We start from the raw sequence: 18,824 nt of genomic DNA, 5'->3' as shown, positions 1-18,824 counted from the left end.
ATGCCCATATGAGAAGCAAGGAAAGGTCTAAAATCAACACCCTATTTCAATATTGAAAGACCTAGAGGAGCAAGATCAAACAAATTGAAAAGCTAGAAGAAGACAAGAAATAACTTAGATCAGAGCAGAACAGAAAGAGATAGAGACACAAAAAACTCTTCAAAAATAAACAAATCCAGGAGCTATTTTTTGGAAAGATCAACAAAATACATAGACCACTATTTAGACTAATAAAAAAGAAAACAGAGAAGAATCGAATAGATACAATGAAAAAATGATAAAGGGTATATCACCACCAATTCCACTGATATACAAACTACCATCAGAGATTACTACAAACAACTCTATACACATAAACCAGTAAATCTAGAAGAAATGGATGAATTTCTGGATGGTAACACCCTCCAAATACTAAACCAGAAAGAAGCTGAACCCCTGAATGGACAAATAACAAGGTCTGAAGTTGAGGCAGCAATTAATAGCCTACCAAAAAAAAAAATGTCCAGGTCCAGATGGGTTTACAGCCAAATTCTACCAGATATACAAAGTGGAGATGGTACCATTCCTTCTGAAATTATTCCAAACAATACAAAAAAAAGGGAATCCTTCCCAAATCATTTTATGAAATCAACATCATCCTGATACCAAAACCTGGCAGAGATACAACTAAAAAAGAAAATTTCAGGCCAATGTCCATGATGAACATCAATGCAAAAATCTTCAATAAAATACTGGCAAACCGAATGCAACAGCACATCAAAAAGCTCATCCAACACAATCAAGAAGGCTTCATCCCAGGGATGCAAGGCTGGTTCAACATCTGCAAATCTGTAAACATAATCTATCACATAAACAGAATCAAAGATAAAAACCACCTGATTATCTCAAGAGATGCAGAGAAGGCCTACCAAATTCAACAGTCCTTTATGCTAAAAACATTTAATAAACTAGGTATCAATGGAACATATCTCAAAATAATAAAAGCTATTTATGACAAACACACAGCCAATATCATACTGAATTGTCAAAAACTAGAAGTATTTCCTTTAAAAACTGGCACTAGGCAAGGATGCCCTCTCTCACCATTCCTATTCTACATAGTATTGGATGTTCTAGCCAGAGGAATCAATCAGACAAGAAAAAGAAATAAAGGGTATTCAAGTAGGAAAAGAAAAAGTCAAATTGTCTCTATTTGCACATGACATGATTGTATATTTAGAAGATCCAATGGTCTCAGCCCAAAATCTCCTTAAGATGATAAGCAACTTCAGCAAAGTCTCAGGATACAAAATCAGTGTGCAGAAATCACAAGTATTCCCATATACCAATAACAGAAAAACAGCCAAATCATGAGTGAACTCCCATTCACAAATGCTACAGAAAGAATAAAATACCTAGGAATACAATTAACAAAAGATGTGAAGGACCTCTTCAAGGAGAACTACAAACCACTGCTCAAGGAAATAAGAGAAGACAAAAACAGATGGAAAAACATTCCATGCTCATGGTTAGGAAGAATCAATATTGTGAAAATGGCCATACTGCTCTAAGTAATTTATAGATTCAATGCTATCCCTACAAAATTACCATTGATCTTCTTCACAGAACTGGAAAAAGCCACCTTAAAGTTTATATGGAACTAAAATAGACTACATAGCCAAGACAATCCTAAGCAAAATAAATAAATAAATAAATAAAATAAAGCTAGAGGCATCACGAGAAGCTATCTGACTTCAAACTATAATACAAGGCTACAGTAATCAAAACAGCATGGTACTGGTACCAAAACAGAGATATAGACCAACAGAAAAGAACAGAACAGAGGCCTCAGAATTGAAGCCACACATCTACAACCATCTGATCTTTGACAAACCTGATAAAAACAAGCAATGGAGAAATAATTCCCTGTTTAATAAATGGTGTTGGAAAAACTGAATAGCCATATGGAGAAAGCTCAAACTGAACCTCTTCCTTATACTTTATACATAAATTAATTCCAGATGTATTAAACACATAAACATAAGGCCTAACACCACAAAACCCTAAGAGAAAACCTAGTCAATACCATTCAGGACATAGGCATGGGCAAGGACTTCATGACTAAAACACCAAAAGCATTGGCAACAAAAGCCAAAATAGACAAATGGGATCTAATTATATTTAAGAGCTCCTGCACAGCAAAGAAAACAATCATTAGAGGGAACCAGTAAGCAACAGAATGTAAAAAAAAATTATGCAAGCTATGCATTTGACAAAGGGCTAATATCCAGAATCTACAAAGAACTTAAACAAATTTAAAAGAAAAAAACAACCTCATCAAAAAGTGGGCAAAAGATATGAACACTTTTCAAAGGAAGACATTTATGTGACCAACATATGAAAAAATGCTCATCACTGCTGGTCATTAGAGAAATGCAAATCAAAACTACATTGGGATACCATCACATGACAGTTAGAGTGGCAATTATTAAAAAATCTGGAGATGACAGATGCTGGAGAGGATGTGGAGAAAGAGGAATGCTTTTCACTTTTGGTGGGAGTGTAAATTAGTTCAAGCATTGTGGAAGACAATGTGGTGATTCCTCAAGGATTTAGAAATAGAAATACCATTTGACCCAGCAATCACATTGCTGGGTATATACCCAAAGGGTTATAAATCGATCTATTATAAAGACACCTGCACATGTATGTTCACTGAAGCACTGTTTACAATATCAAAGACTTGGAACTAACCCAAATTCCCATCAAAGATAGACTGCATAAAGAAAATGTGGCACATATACACCATGGAATACTATGCAGCCATTAAAAGGGATGCATTCATGTCCTTTGCAGGGACATGGATGAATCTGGAAACCATCATTCTCAGCAAACTGACACAAGAACAGAAAACCAAACACTGCATGTTCTCACTCATAAGTGGGTGCTGAACAATGACAACACATGGACACAGGGAGGGGAACGTCACACACTGAGGTCTGTTGAGGGGTGGAGAAATTGGGGAGGAATAGAAGGAGGTGGGGAAATTGGGGAGGAATAACATTAGGAGAAATACCTAATGTGGGTGACGGCGGGGGGCGGGGGGGATGGAGGCAGAAAACCACCATGGCTTGTATATACCTATGTAACAATACTGCAAGATCTGCACATGTACCCCAGAACTTAAAGTAAAATAAAAAATTAAAAAAAAAATGCAAGTGCAGGAGCGCTAGGAATCCTGATAAAGTATTTCAGCTATTTCTCTCTCCCAGGCTATGGAGAGAATTAGTGGTAGTAGCCACAATAAATGAAGGTTTACTCAAAAAACTCAGACACAGAAAACTCAGACCAATTACAAGAATGCTTCACATAGCCAAGGAGTCTTCTGCATACATAAAAATTGGCTCTTGTATATTTGGAAACTCCAGAATATGGAGGTTTAGAGTGCCAATTCCAGTGAATGCAGACTGAATTCTGGAATTACACCTAGTTTTCTGTAACTAATGCATCTTTTCTTTCCTTAGACTCTAAATGCTGCAGTTTTTGCTAATGATATGTAATCTAGAAGGCCAGGGAAAAGTCTGTTTGTAATTGTAAATAATTAAATCCAGGTCATCTGCATCACATCAGGTAATTCAGGCCACACGGAAGTTGCCCTGAAAGTAAGAATTTTCTTTTTGCTATTGCTTTCGTATATTGTGCTGCAATATATAACAGAACCTAAATTGTGGCAGATTTTGGTTATCTGAGGTTATGCATGATTTTCGCAGGAGTAAAACATCTCTCAGGGTCGCGCCTAGACAACTGAAGATAAAGCTAAGCAAACGTTTCAGGATAGAAGCTACCTACCGCACAAGACAGTATTCATTTCTCTCCTGTGGTTTTAAAGGCAATTCCAAAAAGAGTGTAAAATACCATTTACACAATTCTGGTACATTTGTGGGAGGAAAAAGAATAAGCCTCCCTTGGCAAGTACTTTTAAGAATAGCGCTCATGTAACTATGGGAATTTGGGTTTGTTTATTAAAAACCAATATATTAATGTTATTGGTGCTCCATCTCACCCACAAATTAAGATAAACATTTTATAGTTTGTGTTTTCAGTCTAAGCTAGTTTAAATATGTGGAGTGAAATGTTATAAATGAACCATTTATTTGATTAAAACATTATCGCACATATCTGCCTTTATAGCATTGTCATAAATTGTGCAAAACAGATATATTAAACACAGCAAGAATTTGGATAAATGCCATATCTAGTGCCCAACTTTTGCCTGAAATCTGGTCAGATAAGCATGTAATTAGATAAATCATTTATTATAACATTTTATTAATATCAAATGTACAAGGACAAATCATATTTTTAAAATATGAAATTATATTCTGAAATAAATAACAAACACAAGACTTAAAATTTAACATTTTGTTCCTCTAATGGCTTACATGGTTGATGCATGACTGCAGTTTTAAATGGGCAGGGATTCCCGACACATTGTAAATTGAAAAATAATTTTGCCATCCTATGGTTAAATTGTAAAATCTCAAAAGACTGAGAAGATTGACTTTTAGACTAGCTAGAATTGAATTGAAACTAAGGGAATGTATTACTATATCTAATGAAAGAATGTGCAATTCAAAATGCTTTGGTGGGTGAACGGGATGAGGAAAAGGGGTTATTCAGCAACTAAGGCACCAAAATCTGAAAGGTAGAGAGACGAACCATGGCACTGCCCAGACAAACACTATCTGAGGGAACAGGAACTGCAGCCCAGCCTACGGTAGGGGTACACCAGCTGTGGTCGGGCCATTTTAGTTCCTAACATTCAGCGTCAATTCACTCCACTAAACTCTTTTCTGAGTTTTTGAATGAGTTCACTAGAATTTTCATGTCTCTTTTCATATCCTTAAAGATTATAATTACCATTATGGAATGTAAAATCTATATTCTGATGTCGTACTTTTTGAATTATGTATCCCTGGGAGTTCACAACTAGATACGATTCTGTTCTCAGTACACTGACGAAACCATGTTTCTATGACTTAAAGATTAAACTACAGCCTCCACACTGGAACTACTACTGAGCGGGAGCAGCTCAAAGCCAGTGGATAAGGAGAGTTGAAGATTTGAAGGAGAGTGATTGAAGAAAGGGGTAAAGTGTTTGCCAAATAGAAGAGAAGGAGAAGGCGGGAGGAAAGTTAACAGAGGAAGAAAAGGAGAGATTTTATGCGGTCAAAGAACAGGCATTGCAGCAGTCACTGAGTAATTCAGAATTTAACTGCTTTCCAACAGTTCGGACCTTACAGAAATATGTGAGAAAATATAAAAACAACCTATTTGTACACCTTCACTGAGTTCAATTAATTCAGTCAGAACATAGATCATTTACTTAAATACTGAGGTTTGACAAATTAAAGACCAAGGTGTTTGAATCCTGGGAATAAATTCATTGCCCCCAAAACATCTCTTAATATAAAGTGAGTAGATAAATTGAATGCCCTTTTCAATCATTTCCTATTAGATTAGTAAAGAAGAAATAAGTAATGCTTACTTATGTAGGTTACCACCTCCGGTATGGTAATTACCGAAATGGAAACCAGAGTAAACATGGAAAAGAAAAGAGATCTGGGAAAATATCAAAGTAGAATCTGGTATAGATCCAAGAACACTTATCACAGATTGAGATGGCAAAAAGTGGTCCTAAGGGAAATTTTGATTTCATTCGCTCTAATCATATGTGATATATCCAAACTGTTTGAGGAGAGAGTGGGCATATATATGTTGCTAGTAATGGCCTTTTAAGCAAAAAGAATGCAAATATTATTTCCAATAACCCAAGCAAGTGTTTAATTATCTTACAAAATGACCAAAAAATAATGTATGCATTATATATTCTTTGAATATAAGATAAGCATATATCATGCCTGTTTCCTAAGTGACTTATCCTCTTGCCTAAGTTGATTCTGCAAGTGAGTGTTAATAAAAAGACAGACAAGTGATGGTTGTGATGAATCTTGCTTAACCTGTTTAAAAGAAAATCTCATTAGTTTGGATTTGCTTCAAGTGTGAACAAAAACAAATTCAGCTAAACAAAATGATTCTGATGATACCACCATTCTGGGAGAAGGCCATCACAACACACACACAGACACACAGACACACAGACACACACACACACACACACACACACACACACACACACACACCTCAGATTTCTAAAGCAAGATGAATGTCTTGCTTTACAATGTTTTCCTGCCCTGTGAACCTGACTATTCTATAAAAAGTTGGGAATAACTATAACTATCAATATCTTTATAAACAGAAGAGGCACTTATTTATGCAAAATTATTAAAGTGCAACATTTACTTAACAAAAGAATATGGTGATCATAGGTACTCTAATTGTTTTGGATTCCAATAACTATTGCTCATTGTTTTAAAGATTCTATTACTTTAGCTTTTAATAGGTTAGATTGCTGTAAATCTGTTTATTTTTCTGGAAACGTTGAGTATTCTTACTATATTTATTTTAGTTTATAAATGTTATTATTTGAGATGTTGATGTTTTTCTTATACTATTATCTACTGTGTTATAAAAATATTAATAAAACAGTTTTCTGGGAATTCAATTGGTCTATCAAGTATACCCTATATTCAAAGTACTTCTGTAAGCATTGTGAGGCATACCAAAGTGTTAAACGATCTCGATCCTTTATAACTTAATTTGTGTTTTAAAACAAGGTAATCCATGAGTAAAGAGATAACCAATGTGAGAATGATTTATATTTTATAAAAGAAGCAACTTATCATCTAAACATAATAGTCTAAAAACCCAAAATGCAAGTCCTAAATACTGTTTGACTACACATGAATTTTCTGCATGTGTATTCATAGATACAGTCTAAGCAACGTACCCTACAATAACAAGCTTATACAGATACATAATAAAATGAACTTAATGTAGAATATATAAAAGCCAACTTCCCAAAAGAGCAGTAATGACAAAGAAACCCAGTTTTAATTATAAACATAGATTAATAGGTTTCCTAAAGTGGTTTCCACTTTAATTTCTGGAATAGCAAATTTAAAAGATGCAACAATATCTTTTGCTTTATTACACACCTTTGTTATTACTCAGACACAAGAAAGAACAGTGTGTAAATTCCTAGAGTACAACCAAATGATTCATCTATTCAATTTGCTTTAATTTTCTTTTGTAGGAGAGTCAGGGAACTATTAAACCATGTGAATAAGGCTTACATTTTTAAATTGTTATCTTTCTCATTGTAAATATCTTTCTAAGATTTTCTGAATCATATATAATGGCTGATTCATGCTATATTGCATAAGTATGAAGTTCTATTATACAGTATGGTCTGATGGTTTATATTCCTAATATTGTCAAATGACCTAAATATTATTTTTCTAATGCATTAAATATTAAAATTACATATTAAAATGCATATTTTCATACTGATATGCCAACATAAACAAACCTGAGAAGTCCCTGTTAAAGTCTGTATGTTCCAATTGCCTGGGCTTATATTTGAGGCTCTGGCATAGTGATTGACTGCACAAACAACTCACCCTGAAAGAGTTCTTTATGCCTCCTATTATCCCCAAATCAGTTGACATAATTTATAAAATACTCCAAATTAAGGTTAAATCAGAAACCTGAAACCTCCAACCCTTGATTGGTTTACTATGTAGCTGATATCACTAGCAACATTTTAAATATATCAAAAGATACTCTTGAATTATGAAAAATAAAAAACAAATTGAATAACTTGCTTAGAAATAATAAAAGAAACATTGAGGTGATCTATTTCACTTCTCAAAGAACAGACAGAAATTATTTTAGAAACAATTTTGTTTATGTTTTTGCTTTTCTGTTTGTAAATTTGACTTCCAAATGCATTTATTTTCTGACAGCAATGAGTATGGAAACTGTATTACTAAGTGAAGAGGTAATTTAATGTATTTATTCTAATTTATTTAAGCATATTCCTTTATAATAAAGTATTAATAACTTTTATATAAATATATACTTACAGTTCCCAGAGGGGAAATTAATGTCATTGCATCTTGGTTTTAGAATCTTAGTAAATTCTTGTACTGAGAGGTATAATCAAAAAATTGCTAATTCAGGCTGAGGTGTGTGGGTCACGAGTTCAAGACATGGAGACCATCCTGGTCAACATGGTGAAACCCTTTCTCTACTAAAAATGCAAATATTAGCTGGGCATGGTTCTGCCTGCCTGCATAATTCCAGCTACTAAGGTGGCTGAAGCAGGAAAATCACTTGAACTGGGGAGGCGAGGGTTGCAGTGAGCCGAGATCCTGTCACTGCACTCCAACCTGGTGACAGAGCAAGATTCCATCTCAACAACAACACAACAAAAAAAAAATTGCAATTCAAAAATGAGTTATAGTTCATATATGATTTTGAAATTGAGCATTTTAGAAACAAAATCAAACATGTTTTTATAGAAACAATTCTATAATACCAGCTAAAATATTTTAAATAGTGCAACTGGTACTGCATTAAAGGAAATTTGAGGTAATCTTGTTTTTGTGGAATGGCATTGGAATCAGAAAAAGTTGAAATTTTGGGTCACAGAGACATAGCAAAAGAGAAGATGACTCTATTTTTTAGAGGTGACAAATTTTTCATGATGGTGAGTGACTAATTTAACTTCTTAACTTTCTAAATTTGTATGAACAAAAAATAATTTTCTAAGCCAGCAACTTTTAGATCTCAACTGGAGGTGAAAAAAAAATGAGAGAAATCATGGAAATTTGGGGACATCAGCTATAAATACACTCATTTTAATATATAGACACTATTCATATTTCGATCATCACTTGGGTTCTCACAAGTCAATGACTACACATGTATCTGATTTGTCATAACTTCTTAGTGTGTTTCTGTTCATTTTCAAAATAATTGTCATCAAAATCTTCATGATATCTCAATATGCACAGTAAAATATATAAACACAACCAAGGGAAGATTACAGAAAAAGTGAAATTGTCACTACTTCCAATTCCACCTGATTCTATAAAGGTACAAAAGACAAATTAAAATTTTGAAGCTACAACCAAAACAGACAATGTAAGGCAGTTTTCAGGTTCTGAAATTGTTTCTTGTATATTGCTTCATTTTTATTTTGATCATTACATATGCCAAAAAGACAAACAGTGTAGAGGCTATGGTCTCTGTTTTTGCCGAATAAAGGAATTGAGGTTTGGAGCTTAGAATTTGCCCAGTCACAAGGCAAGTACTTATTAGAGCTAGAATTGTCATTCTTTTTGTTTGTTTGTTTGTTTTTTGATTTCTCAACTGATAATTTTTTTTATTTTTTATTATATATATATTTTTTATTGCACTTTACGTTCTGGGGTACATTTGCAGAACATGCAGGATTGTTGCATAGTTACATACATGGCAGTGTGGTTTGCTGCCACCATCCCCAAGTCACCTATATCTGGCATTTCTCCCCATGTTATCCCTCCGCAACCTCCCTGCCCCACTGTTCCTCCCCTATTCCCTCCCAACAGACCCCAGTGTGTGATGCTCCCCTCCCTGTGTCCCTGTGTTCTCATTGTTCAACATCCACCTATGAGTAAGAACATGCAGTGTTTGATTTTCTGTTCTTGTGTAAGTTTGCTGAAAATGATGGTTTCCAGATTCACCCATGTCCCTACAGAGGACAGTAACTCATCGTTTTTTATGGCTGCATAGTATTCCATGGTGTATGTGTGCCACATTTTCTTTGTCCAGTCTATTATCCATGGGCATTTGGGTTGGTTCCAGGTCTTTGCTATTGTAAACAGTGCCACAATGAACATATGTGTGTATATGTTTTTATAATAGAATGATTTATAATCCTTTAGATATATACCCAGTAATGAGATTGCTGGGTCATATGGAATTTGTTTCTAGGTCCTTGAGGAATCATTACACTGTCTTCCACAATGGTTGAACTAATGTACACTCCCACCAAAAGTGTAAACCTGTTCCTATTTCTCCACATCCTCTCCAGCATCTGTTGTCTCCAGATTTTTTAATGATTGCCATTCTAACTGGTGTGAGATGGTATCTCAATGTGGTTATGATTTGCATTTCTCTAAAGACCAGTGATGATGAGCATTTTTTCATATCTTTGTTGGACTCATATATGTCTCCTTTTGAAAATTGTCTGTTATATCTTTTGCCCACTTTTGAATGGGTTTGTGTATTTTTTTCTTGTAAATCTGTTTTAGTTCTTTATAGATTCTGGATATTAGCCCTTTGTCAGATGGGTAGACCGCAAAAATTTTTTCCCATTCTGTTGGTTGCCAGTTCACTCTAATGCTTGTTTCTTTTGCTGTACAGAAGCTCTGGAGTTTAATTAGATCCCAGTTGTCTATTTTGGCTTTTGTTGCCAATGCATTTGGTGGTTTAGTCATGAAGTCCTTGCCTATGCCTATGTCCTGAATGGTATTTCCTAGGTTTTCTTCTAGGGTTTTTATAGTGTTAGGTCTTCTGTTTAAGTCTTTAATTCATCTGGAGTTAATTTTAGTGTTAGGTGTCAGGAAGGGATCCAGTTTCAGCTTTCTGCACATGGCTAGTCAGTTTTCCCAACACCATTTATTAAACAGGGAATCCTTTCCCCATTGCTTGTTTTTGTCAGGTTTGTCAAAGGTCAGATGGTTGTAGATGTGTGGCATTGCCTCCGAGGCCTCTGTTCTGTTTCATTGTTCATATCTCTGTTTTGGTACCAGTACCATGCTGTTTTGATTACTGTAGCCTTGTAGTATAGTGTGATGTCAGGTAGCATGATGCCTCTAGCTTTGTTCTTTTTGCTTAGGATTGTCTTGTCTATACAGGCTTTCTTTTGGTTCCATATGAAGTAAGAATTGTCTTTTGATAGCAAAACTGATTCATACTGCTTTGGAAATTGTTACACAGATATACTACAGATGAAGAGTTATACAAACCCATACCTACATGAGATTGTGTATATAAATAATTGCAGTTAATAGCTTTCAAATCACCATTATCTTCATGTTTTGATGTTATGTCCATTAAATATGTCCTGTTACATAGAAAAATGGATTTAGCAGACACAGTTAAAACTCCTAATCAGCTGACCTTAAAATGAGAAGATAATCCTGAATCTGCACATTACAATTGTTCCTTTATGGACACATTTATATTGTACCCCAGAGAATGTTTTAAATTATGAATTCATTTAAAAATAATAATATACAGTATAGACACATGATAAATCTCATGAGTTTTAACTATGTAAAATTCATATGGAATCTTGCAACAGGCTAATTTTTAGTAATAAATGTTGTTACTGTGGAAATAGACACAAATTGATACAAACTGGCCTATCAATTTTCTACACTGAACCTTTAATATCTTTTTTTTAATTCGTTCAAACCACTTGACTCATTCCATATATATTTTCTGTCTGTTCTTTGGAAAATCGTAGAGTGTTATACCAATCCTTAAAACACATTTGCGTATTTATCGCTTATATTTAACTTAAGTGTCTTCTCTTAATGGAAAGTTTTGGGTTTTGGGTGGTTGTTGTTGTTTGCTTGTTTTGAGAGGAAGAGGTACCAAAAATAAATTATTTAAACTAAAAACAATTATTGTATAATAAAATTTTAAGTGCAACATGCACTTATTTTTTATTCATTTTTGAGGTATTTATGATATTTAAATAAATTTGAACCGCTAAAAGGCAGGACATAGTAAAAAGTTTTCTGAATACTTTGTACCAACTATAGGAACAATCAGTCATGAACTAACAGATTATAAAAACTGTCATGCTCATGGCTACCTTCATTTTAGAATCTAGCTCTGATGCATAGAAAGTTAGCTCTAAAACAAGAATGTATTTCAATTATTTTTCATTTTAACATCCTGAGTTCCACCTTTAAAAAAATCTTTTTATGCCATATTTACAATTAACACCTCTAAATTGAAATGTGAAATAAAAACAACCCAAGATATTTTATAAGTTTCTGTTATAAGTGATAAATCAAGACTCAACTTATAGTCTATCTTTAGAGTGGAAAGTGAACACATCTAGGTGGAAAGAGTACAAAGAAAGCAAAGACCACCTAGTGATTTAGGGGACATTAATTGATATTCTATTACAATCAATTGCTCTCGAAATGCAATAATTTAAAGCCAGAAACATAATAGAAACATATTTAAAATCGATTTTAGGATTGCTAATCTTTGCTGATCAGCCAATTTTTCAGAACATTCCAGGTTCCCATGCCTGCCCTATACCATTCTCCTTTGGGATGTATCTCAGAATAACTGTCCCCTTTTAACAGCCAGACCACAACTAAGAAAATAATACCCGGCATTTATTGAGGGCTTGCATTGTGCCAGCATTTGCAAGCACATTACATGGGTTATATCTTTTAATTTCTACAACAGCTCTATTAGGTTGCTATTGCTTTATTCCCACTCTAGGAATGAGGAAACAGGCTATGTATATAACCACTAAAAGGTATCAAGGCAAATAAATGTTTCATCCAGGATCCAATTCCCAGTCTATCTGATTAGAAAAATCTTTCTTTTAACCAACACAATACACCAATATGCCAGAAAGTTATAGCTCAAAGACTGAAGTCTTTTTGATAAGTATTATCCCAAAGAGTATAAATAAATAAATAAGAAAAACAACAGTTTATTCACCAATAATTTTTCTAAAATCAGATTGGTGTGCCAAGCATTGTGCTACAGCACTGGATATGTTATACCACCACCACCACCACCGCCACCATCACCATCATCATCAACAGCACCATCATCATCATCATCATCATCATCATTATTATCATCATATCAATCATGGGCCAGAGATTTGCTTCTAAGCACTTAACCTCTATTAAACCCTTGTAATAACTTTACAAGTCAGGCCCCATTATTATCCTTATTTTACAAACAAGAAAATCAAAGTTAGTAATCTGTTGAAGCAGAAAATCCTGACTCTTGAGACCTAGGAGCCTTACCTTGTCCAATGCTTACTTCTTTACTTCATAGTTACCATCCTCTATATAGATTTATGTGATCAGTTTTGTACATTTTTCTTTCAAATTATTCTATAAATATGTAACTCTCCATGAACATTTAATGCTACATATAATATGTGCTAATAAATTAGAAAATATTGTTAAAATATTCTATTATATAAGAAATGATAATTTATCAAAAATGGAAAGGGGATAACAAGACAGTATTCTACTAATTATAAAAGATTCTAGAAACAGTATTCACAAAACTATCCACCACACAGATCAGACTGCTAGCAGGTGAGTTATTTCAAAACTTGAACAGAAAACTCTCGCAGTATTTAAAGTGTTTCAGGGAAGAAAAGCTCCCCAAGTAATTCTACCTATCTAGCATTTTTTCCAATACCAAGTATAATAAAGTTAGCATAACATGTCATTTATGAAAATAGATGCAAATGTCCCAACAAAAATACTAGCAAATTATATTAAGCTGTATTTTAAGTAATTGTACACAATGGCACAAACATATAACAAAATACAATTATTAAAACCAAGTACTACTGACACTGTAATAGAGAAGCAGCTTAATAAATAAGTCCCTGAAAAGATGCAAATTATCTCATAGTATTAATGTTTAATACATGTTCCTTTTTCTAACAGTTGCTTTAAGTCATGTGGGGAAGCACAGATAACCATTTGGTAGAAAAAACAAAGAGAAACTCTTATACACTTAAATAATGCCAACAGCAGAAATCATAAAGGGAAACGCAGGCATATTTTATAAAATAAATCTGTTTTAAATTTAATGACTTTTAAAAAAGTTTTTTTGAGACAGGGTCTTGCTCTGTAACCTCCCAAGCTGGAATGAAGTGGTGTGATCACAGCTCATTGCAGCCAACTATAACAACTTTTAACAAACACAATAAGTGCAATATAAAGGCAAACAAAATGTGAGAAAACGTATTTGCAATATCTCACTTTCTTAATATTTTTGAAAAATGAGATTGAATCTCAGCACTCAACATAAAAAGGAAATCTGAGCCAGGCCAGTGGCTCATGCCTGTAATCCTAGCAATTTGGGACGCTGAGGTGGGGGGAGGACTTGAGGTCAGGAGTACAAGACTAGCCTGGCTAACATGTTGAAACCTGGTTTCTTCCAAGAATACAAAAAGTTAGCTGAGCATGGAGGTGCTTGCCTGTAAATATCAGCTTCTTGGGAGGCTTGAATCCAGGAGGTGGAGGTTGCAGTGAGTCAAGATGGCATCAATGCACTCCAGCCTGGGTGATGGAGCGAGACGCAGTCTCATGTCTCAAAAACAAAACAAAAAACTCTATCCCTAAAATTCCTACCCTATCCTTCCAACTAGATAATTTACTTGCTTATTTTCTGTTTCCTTCCAATATAAGCTCTATTTGAGAAAATATTTTCAGCTTTTTGACCACTGGAATTTTAGCACTCAAAACACTTCTTATGTCTGTCTATCTGAACTTAATAAAATGTTATTGAATAAGTAAATTATACAACTATATGGTAAAAGGATTCCTGGAAGACTGGGAAGTAGGAAGCATCAAGAATCTGCCTCACTACCTAGGCAACAATTGCATTGCCAGAATTTGTCTGATGTAACTATTTTGAAACTCTGGAATCTATTGGGGGCTGGAAATTTTCAGAGGATGATTTTTTTACAAGAACAAAAAAGACCATCCTAAAACCATATGAAATCTTGAAAAAGAAGAACCAATCTTGGAGACTCACACTTCTTAATTTTATAACTCATTGCAATGCTACAGTAATCAAAACAACGTGGTCTTACATGAAGAGAGACATAGAAACAAATGGAATGGAATAGAGAGCTCAGAAATAAACCTTCACATACATGGTGAGAGGATTTTTGACAAGGGTGCCAAAGCCATTCTATAGTCATTGTCAATGGGGAAAAGACAGGTTCTTCAACAAATATTGCTGGTAGAACTGAATATCCATATGCGAAAGAATTGCAGTTGAACACTTAATTACATCGTATACAAGAATTAACTCAAAACAGATCAAATCTAAATCTAAGACCTAAAACTCCAAAACTCTGAGAAGACAAAATAGGGCAAAAGTTTAATGACATTGGATTTGGCAATGATTTATTGGATATGACACCAAAGGCACAGGCAACGAAAGAAAAAATTAGTAAATTGGACTTCATTAAAATATTTTATATATCCAACTACACTGCCATAGAATAAAAGGGCAACCCACAGAATAAGAAAAAAAATTTGCAAAACATATATCCGATAAGGAATTAATATAGAGAACTTTAAAACTCAACAACGACAAAAACAACTGGATTCAAAAATGGGCAAAGGAATTAAATAGATGTTTCCCTGTAGAAGATATACAAATGGCCAATAAACACATGAAAAGATGCTTAATATCACTAATAGTTTGGAAAATGCAATTCAAAACTAAAATGAGATACCATTTTACACCCAATAAGATGACTACTATAGAAAAATAAAAACGTAAAAAGTGTTGTAGAGTATGTGCACTCTTGATGTGGATGTAAAATGCTATAGCTGCTGTGAAAAACAGTATGAAAGTTTCTCAAAAAATTAAAAATAGTATTACCATAATATCCAGCAATTACATTTCTGGGTATATAACAAAGAAATTGAAAACAGACTCTGAAAGGGATATTTGTGAAGCCATTTTCATCACAGGATTATTCACGATAGCAAAAACTTAGAATATTTATATATAATATATATAAACACATATAATATACATAAGCATATATACACATACACATATATACACGCACATAAATATACACACACAACATATGCATACATACAAAGGAATATTATACTATTTGCCTTAAAAAGAAAGGACAGTCTATGGCTATACCACCCTGAACGCACACGATCTCGTCTGATCTCAGAAGCTAAGCAGGGTCGGGCCTGGTTAGTATTTGGTTGGGAGACTGACTGGGAATACCGGGTGCTGCAGGCTTTAAAATATATTTAAAAAAAAAAAAAAAGAAAAGAAAAGAAAGGACAATACAACATACACATACATACATATATACACGAAGAAATTTTATCTTGCCTTAAAAGGGAAGAACATTCTAACATATGCTACAAAAGAAATGAGCCTTGAGGACATTATGCTAAGTGAAATATTGCATGGTTTCCATTTATATGAGGTACCTAGAGACTTAGGGTAGTCAAAATCATAGAAAGCGAAAGCAGAATGGTGGTTTCCAGGGTCTGGGAAGAGGGAGAAATGGGGAATTATTGTTTAATGAGTATGAATGGGGTTTCTGCATTATAAGATAAAAAGAGTTATGGAGATTGATGGTCATAATGGTTACACAACATTAAAATGTATTTAATATCACCAAACTGTACACCTAAAAACATGATTAACATGGTAAATTTTATGTTATGTGCATTTTACCATCATATTTAAATTGAAAATTAAAACCCTGTGTGATATGATCCATTTTATGGTTAAACATATACTTAAAGATATTTATTTATTTATCCAAGCCTTAGAATTCAGACACCAATATGTCACCATTATACATTTTCATCAATGAATGTATACTTGCTTATAGGTTACAAAATAATTCAAATTTTAAAACAAAGATGAGAAATTAACTGCCTTTCCCCAAACCAAAAAACAATTTCCAAAGCCTTTCCTCATCTCATAAATAGGAGCAATGTATTAGATTTTACGGTTTTTATTTTACACACCTTTTTCCATTATATACCTTTTTAGAAAGATATGTCTATTTTAGACATTTCAGACTAGAAGTGGAAATCACACAATTACTAGGGTCACAAACATATAAATTGTTTTAGAACTATTGAAGCATTTAAGAAAGGTAGAAATACAGTTGCCTAAAGGGGAATAAACAGCAGTTTGCAGTGACATACAGATTGTCATTACACAAACAACTCTAAACAGAGCTGTTTAGAAGGTTCTCAGCTCCTAGGCAGACACTGTTCCCAGGTGTTGTCTCTCTCCCTCTGCCAAGTACTTCTGGTTTGAGCAGGTGTGACTGCATGGTGGGAGGAGGGAAAGAAGTTAGGCTTGGAGGAAAGTCATTGCTGGTGGAGCTGGTGTGAGTTAACTGTCAGGGCACTGGGGCAATTAGTAGATCACAGGGCTACCTGCAGCTCCTCCATCTGATAATTAAAAACACCAGTAAGTGCTCTGTTTTTGTTGCACATACTTTTTCTGTCAAACCTGGGTGATAAAATTACAGTTTAAAGTTTACTGTCTATCTCCCATATAGGACTAAAAATATTTTATTGTAATTTGGTAACTGCAGAACAAACCTGAATCTTCCTTTTACACTGTTTATAAATTAGACAGCTATGGAAACAGGTCATTTATTTATGAAGCGCTTAGAGTTTGCCACCAGTAAAATATTTATTGCTTTTTAATAATGTATCATTTGTACCATGATTCACAAGTCAATGTATCAGTGCATCAAGTAGGTAAGAATTTAGTAAATAACTTAATAGGTCTATCAAAACAAATTTTTAACCATAATATATATATATATTAGCAGAGCTGTTTTTCATGCATGCACAGAGTCAGAAAATAAATATTAATTGAATGTCTACTATATGTAAGGTACCATATTCGAAGCTGGCTATACATTAAAGAACACAAATATTCTTCCTGCCTTCATCATGCTTACAGTCTATTGGAAATAAGATAAAAATACATAAGCAAATAAACAAATGATAATGTAACTATAATTTTTGAAAAGTGCTATAATATTTTTAATAAAGATACAATAAAAGAATAATAACAGGGAAATATGATGGGTATGTATGTGTACATTTGAGCATGAGTTATTTGGATAAGATGACCAGAGAAAGATTCTCTTAGGCTGTGTAGTTTAAGCTGAGGGATGAGTTGGAAACAGAAAAACTGCAACATATAGAAGAAGATGCATATAGATAAAAAGTGCATCTATATATATATATATATATATATATATATATATATATATATATAGAGAGAGAGAGAGAGAGAGAGAGAGAGAGAAATGATAATTTCAAGAAGATCATGAATACTTTAAAGACCCCCAGCAATATGAAATAAAAAAGCTAAGGACAGAAATATGTGTGTTGCAGTATTATTAAGCCAATATGTATATGATATAAAAATAACAATAAATAGCATAATAATACTATTTGTAAGAAATGAAATTAGATTACTCCATATCTATGAGGGGAAAGCATACATCATATTAGTAATAAAAATTATACTGAATGCAGAGTGAAAAAAAGGAAAAACTCCAGTGAAGACAAATGCAACACAAAATTATGGAAAATAATATATATTCTACCTGCATATTATTTGAAAAGATGTGGCCTGACAGGAAAAGATAACTAGCAAAACAATAAATTAAACAAGAAACCATCACTTTAGATCTTCTTATTCATTCCCTTTAGATCCCTGATTCAAACTTTAAGTCCCACCATGATCTATGGATCCCATCATTTTTGATAGTACTCATTTTCTTAATGCCAGAGATGGGAAAAGAACTTTAGGAACTATCTTAGTTTGAGACTTAATGTTAATTTAAAAACTAGCAATTCAGAATGTGGCTTCAAAAGTTAAAAAATACAGACTAATGTATGTGACAGTTTAGGGAAGCACATCCCTGGAATTTTCTGTTGAGTTTTTGGCAAGCTTGTTGAAAAGATTTGTAGGCTACTTGGATGGATTACAAATGAAACAACTAAAATGATGAAAGGAATGGCTTTCAAGGACAGATTAAAGGAAAAAAATATGTATGATTTCAG

At 33.6% G+C, this 18,824-nt stretch overlaps 1 protein-coding gene and 1 pseudogene across 3 annotated transcripts in view; one reads left to right on the top strand and one right to left on the bottom strand.

The window, feature by feature from the left end:
• The window catches only part of EDIL3 (EGF like and discoidin domains 3), a 463,765-nt gene that overhangs the window by 432,437 nt on the left and 12,504 nt on the right, over window positions 1-18,824 (bottom strand). The window lies entirely within an intron of this gene.
• Window positions 15,887-16,005, top strand: LOC118151707 (5S ribosomal RNA; annotated as a pseudogene).

Source organism: Callithrix jacchus, chromosome 2 (assembly GCF_049354715.1).
Source record: "Callithrix jacchus isolate 240 chromosome 2, calJac240_pri, whole genome shotgun sequence".
NCBI classification, from domain to species: domain Eukaryota; kingdom Metazoa; phylum Chordata; class Mammalia; order Primates; family Cebidae; genus Callithrix; species Callithrix jacchus.
The sequence above is the reverse complement of the archived record's forward strand: the minus strand, read 5'-3'. Positions and strand labels throughout refer to the sequence as shown.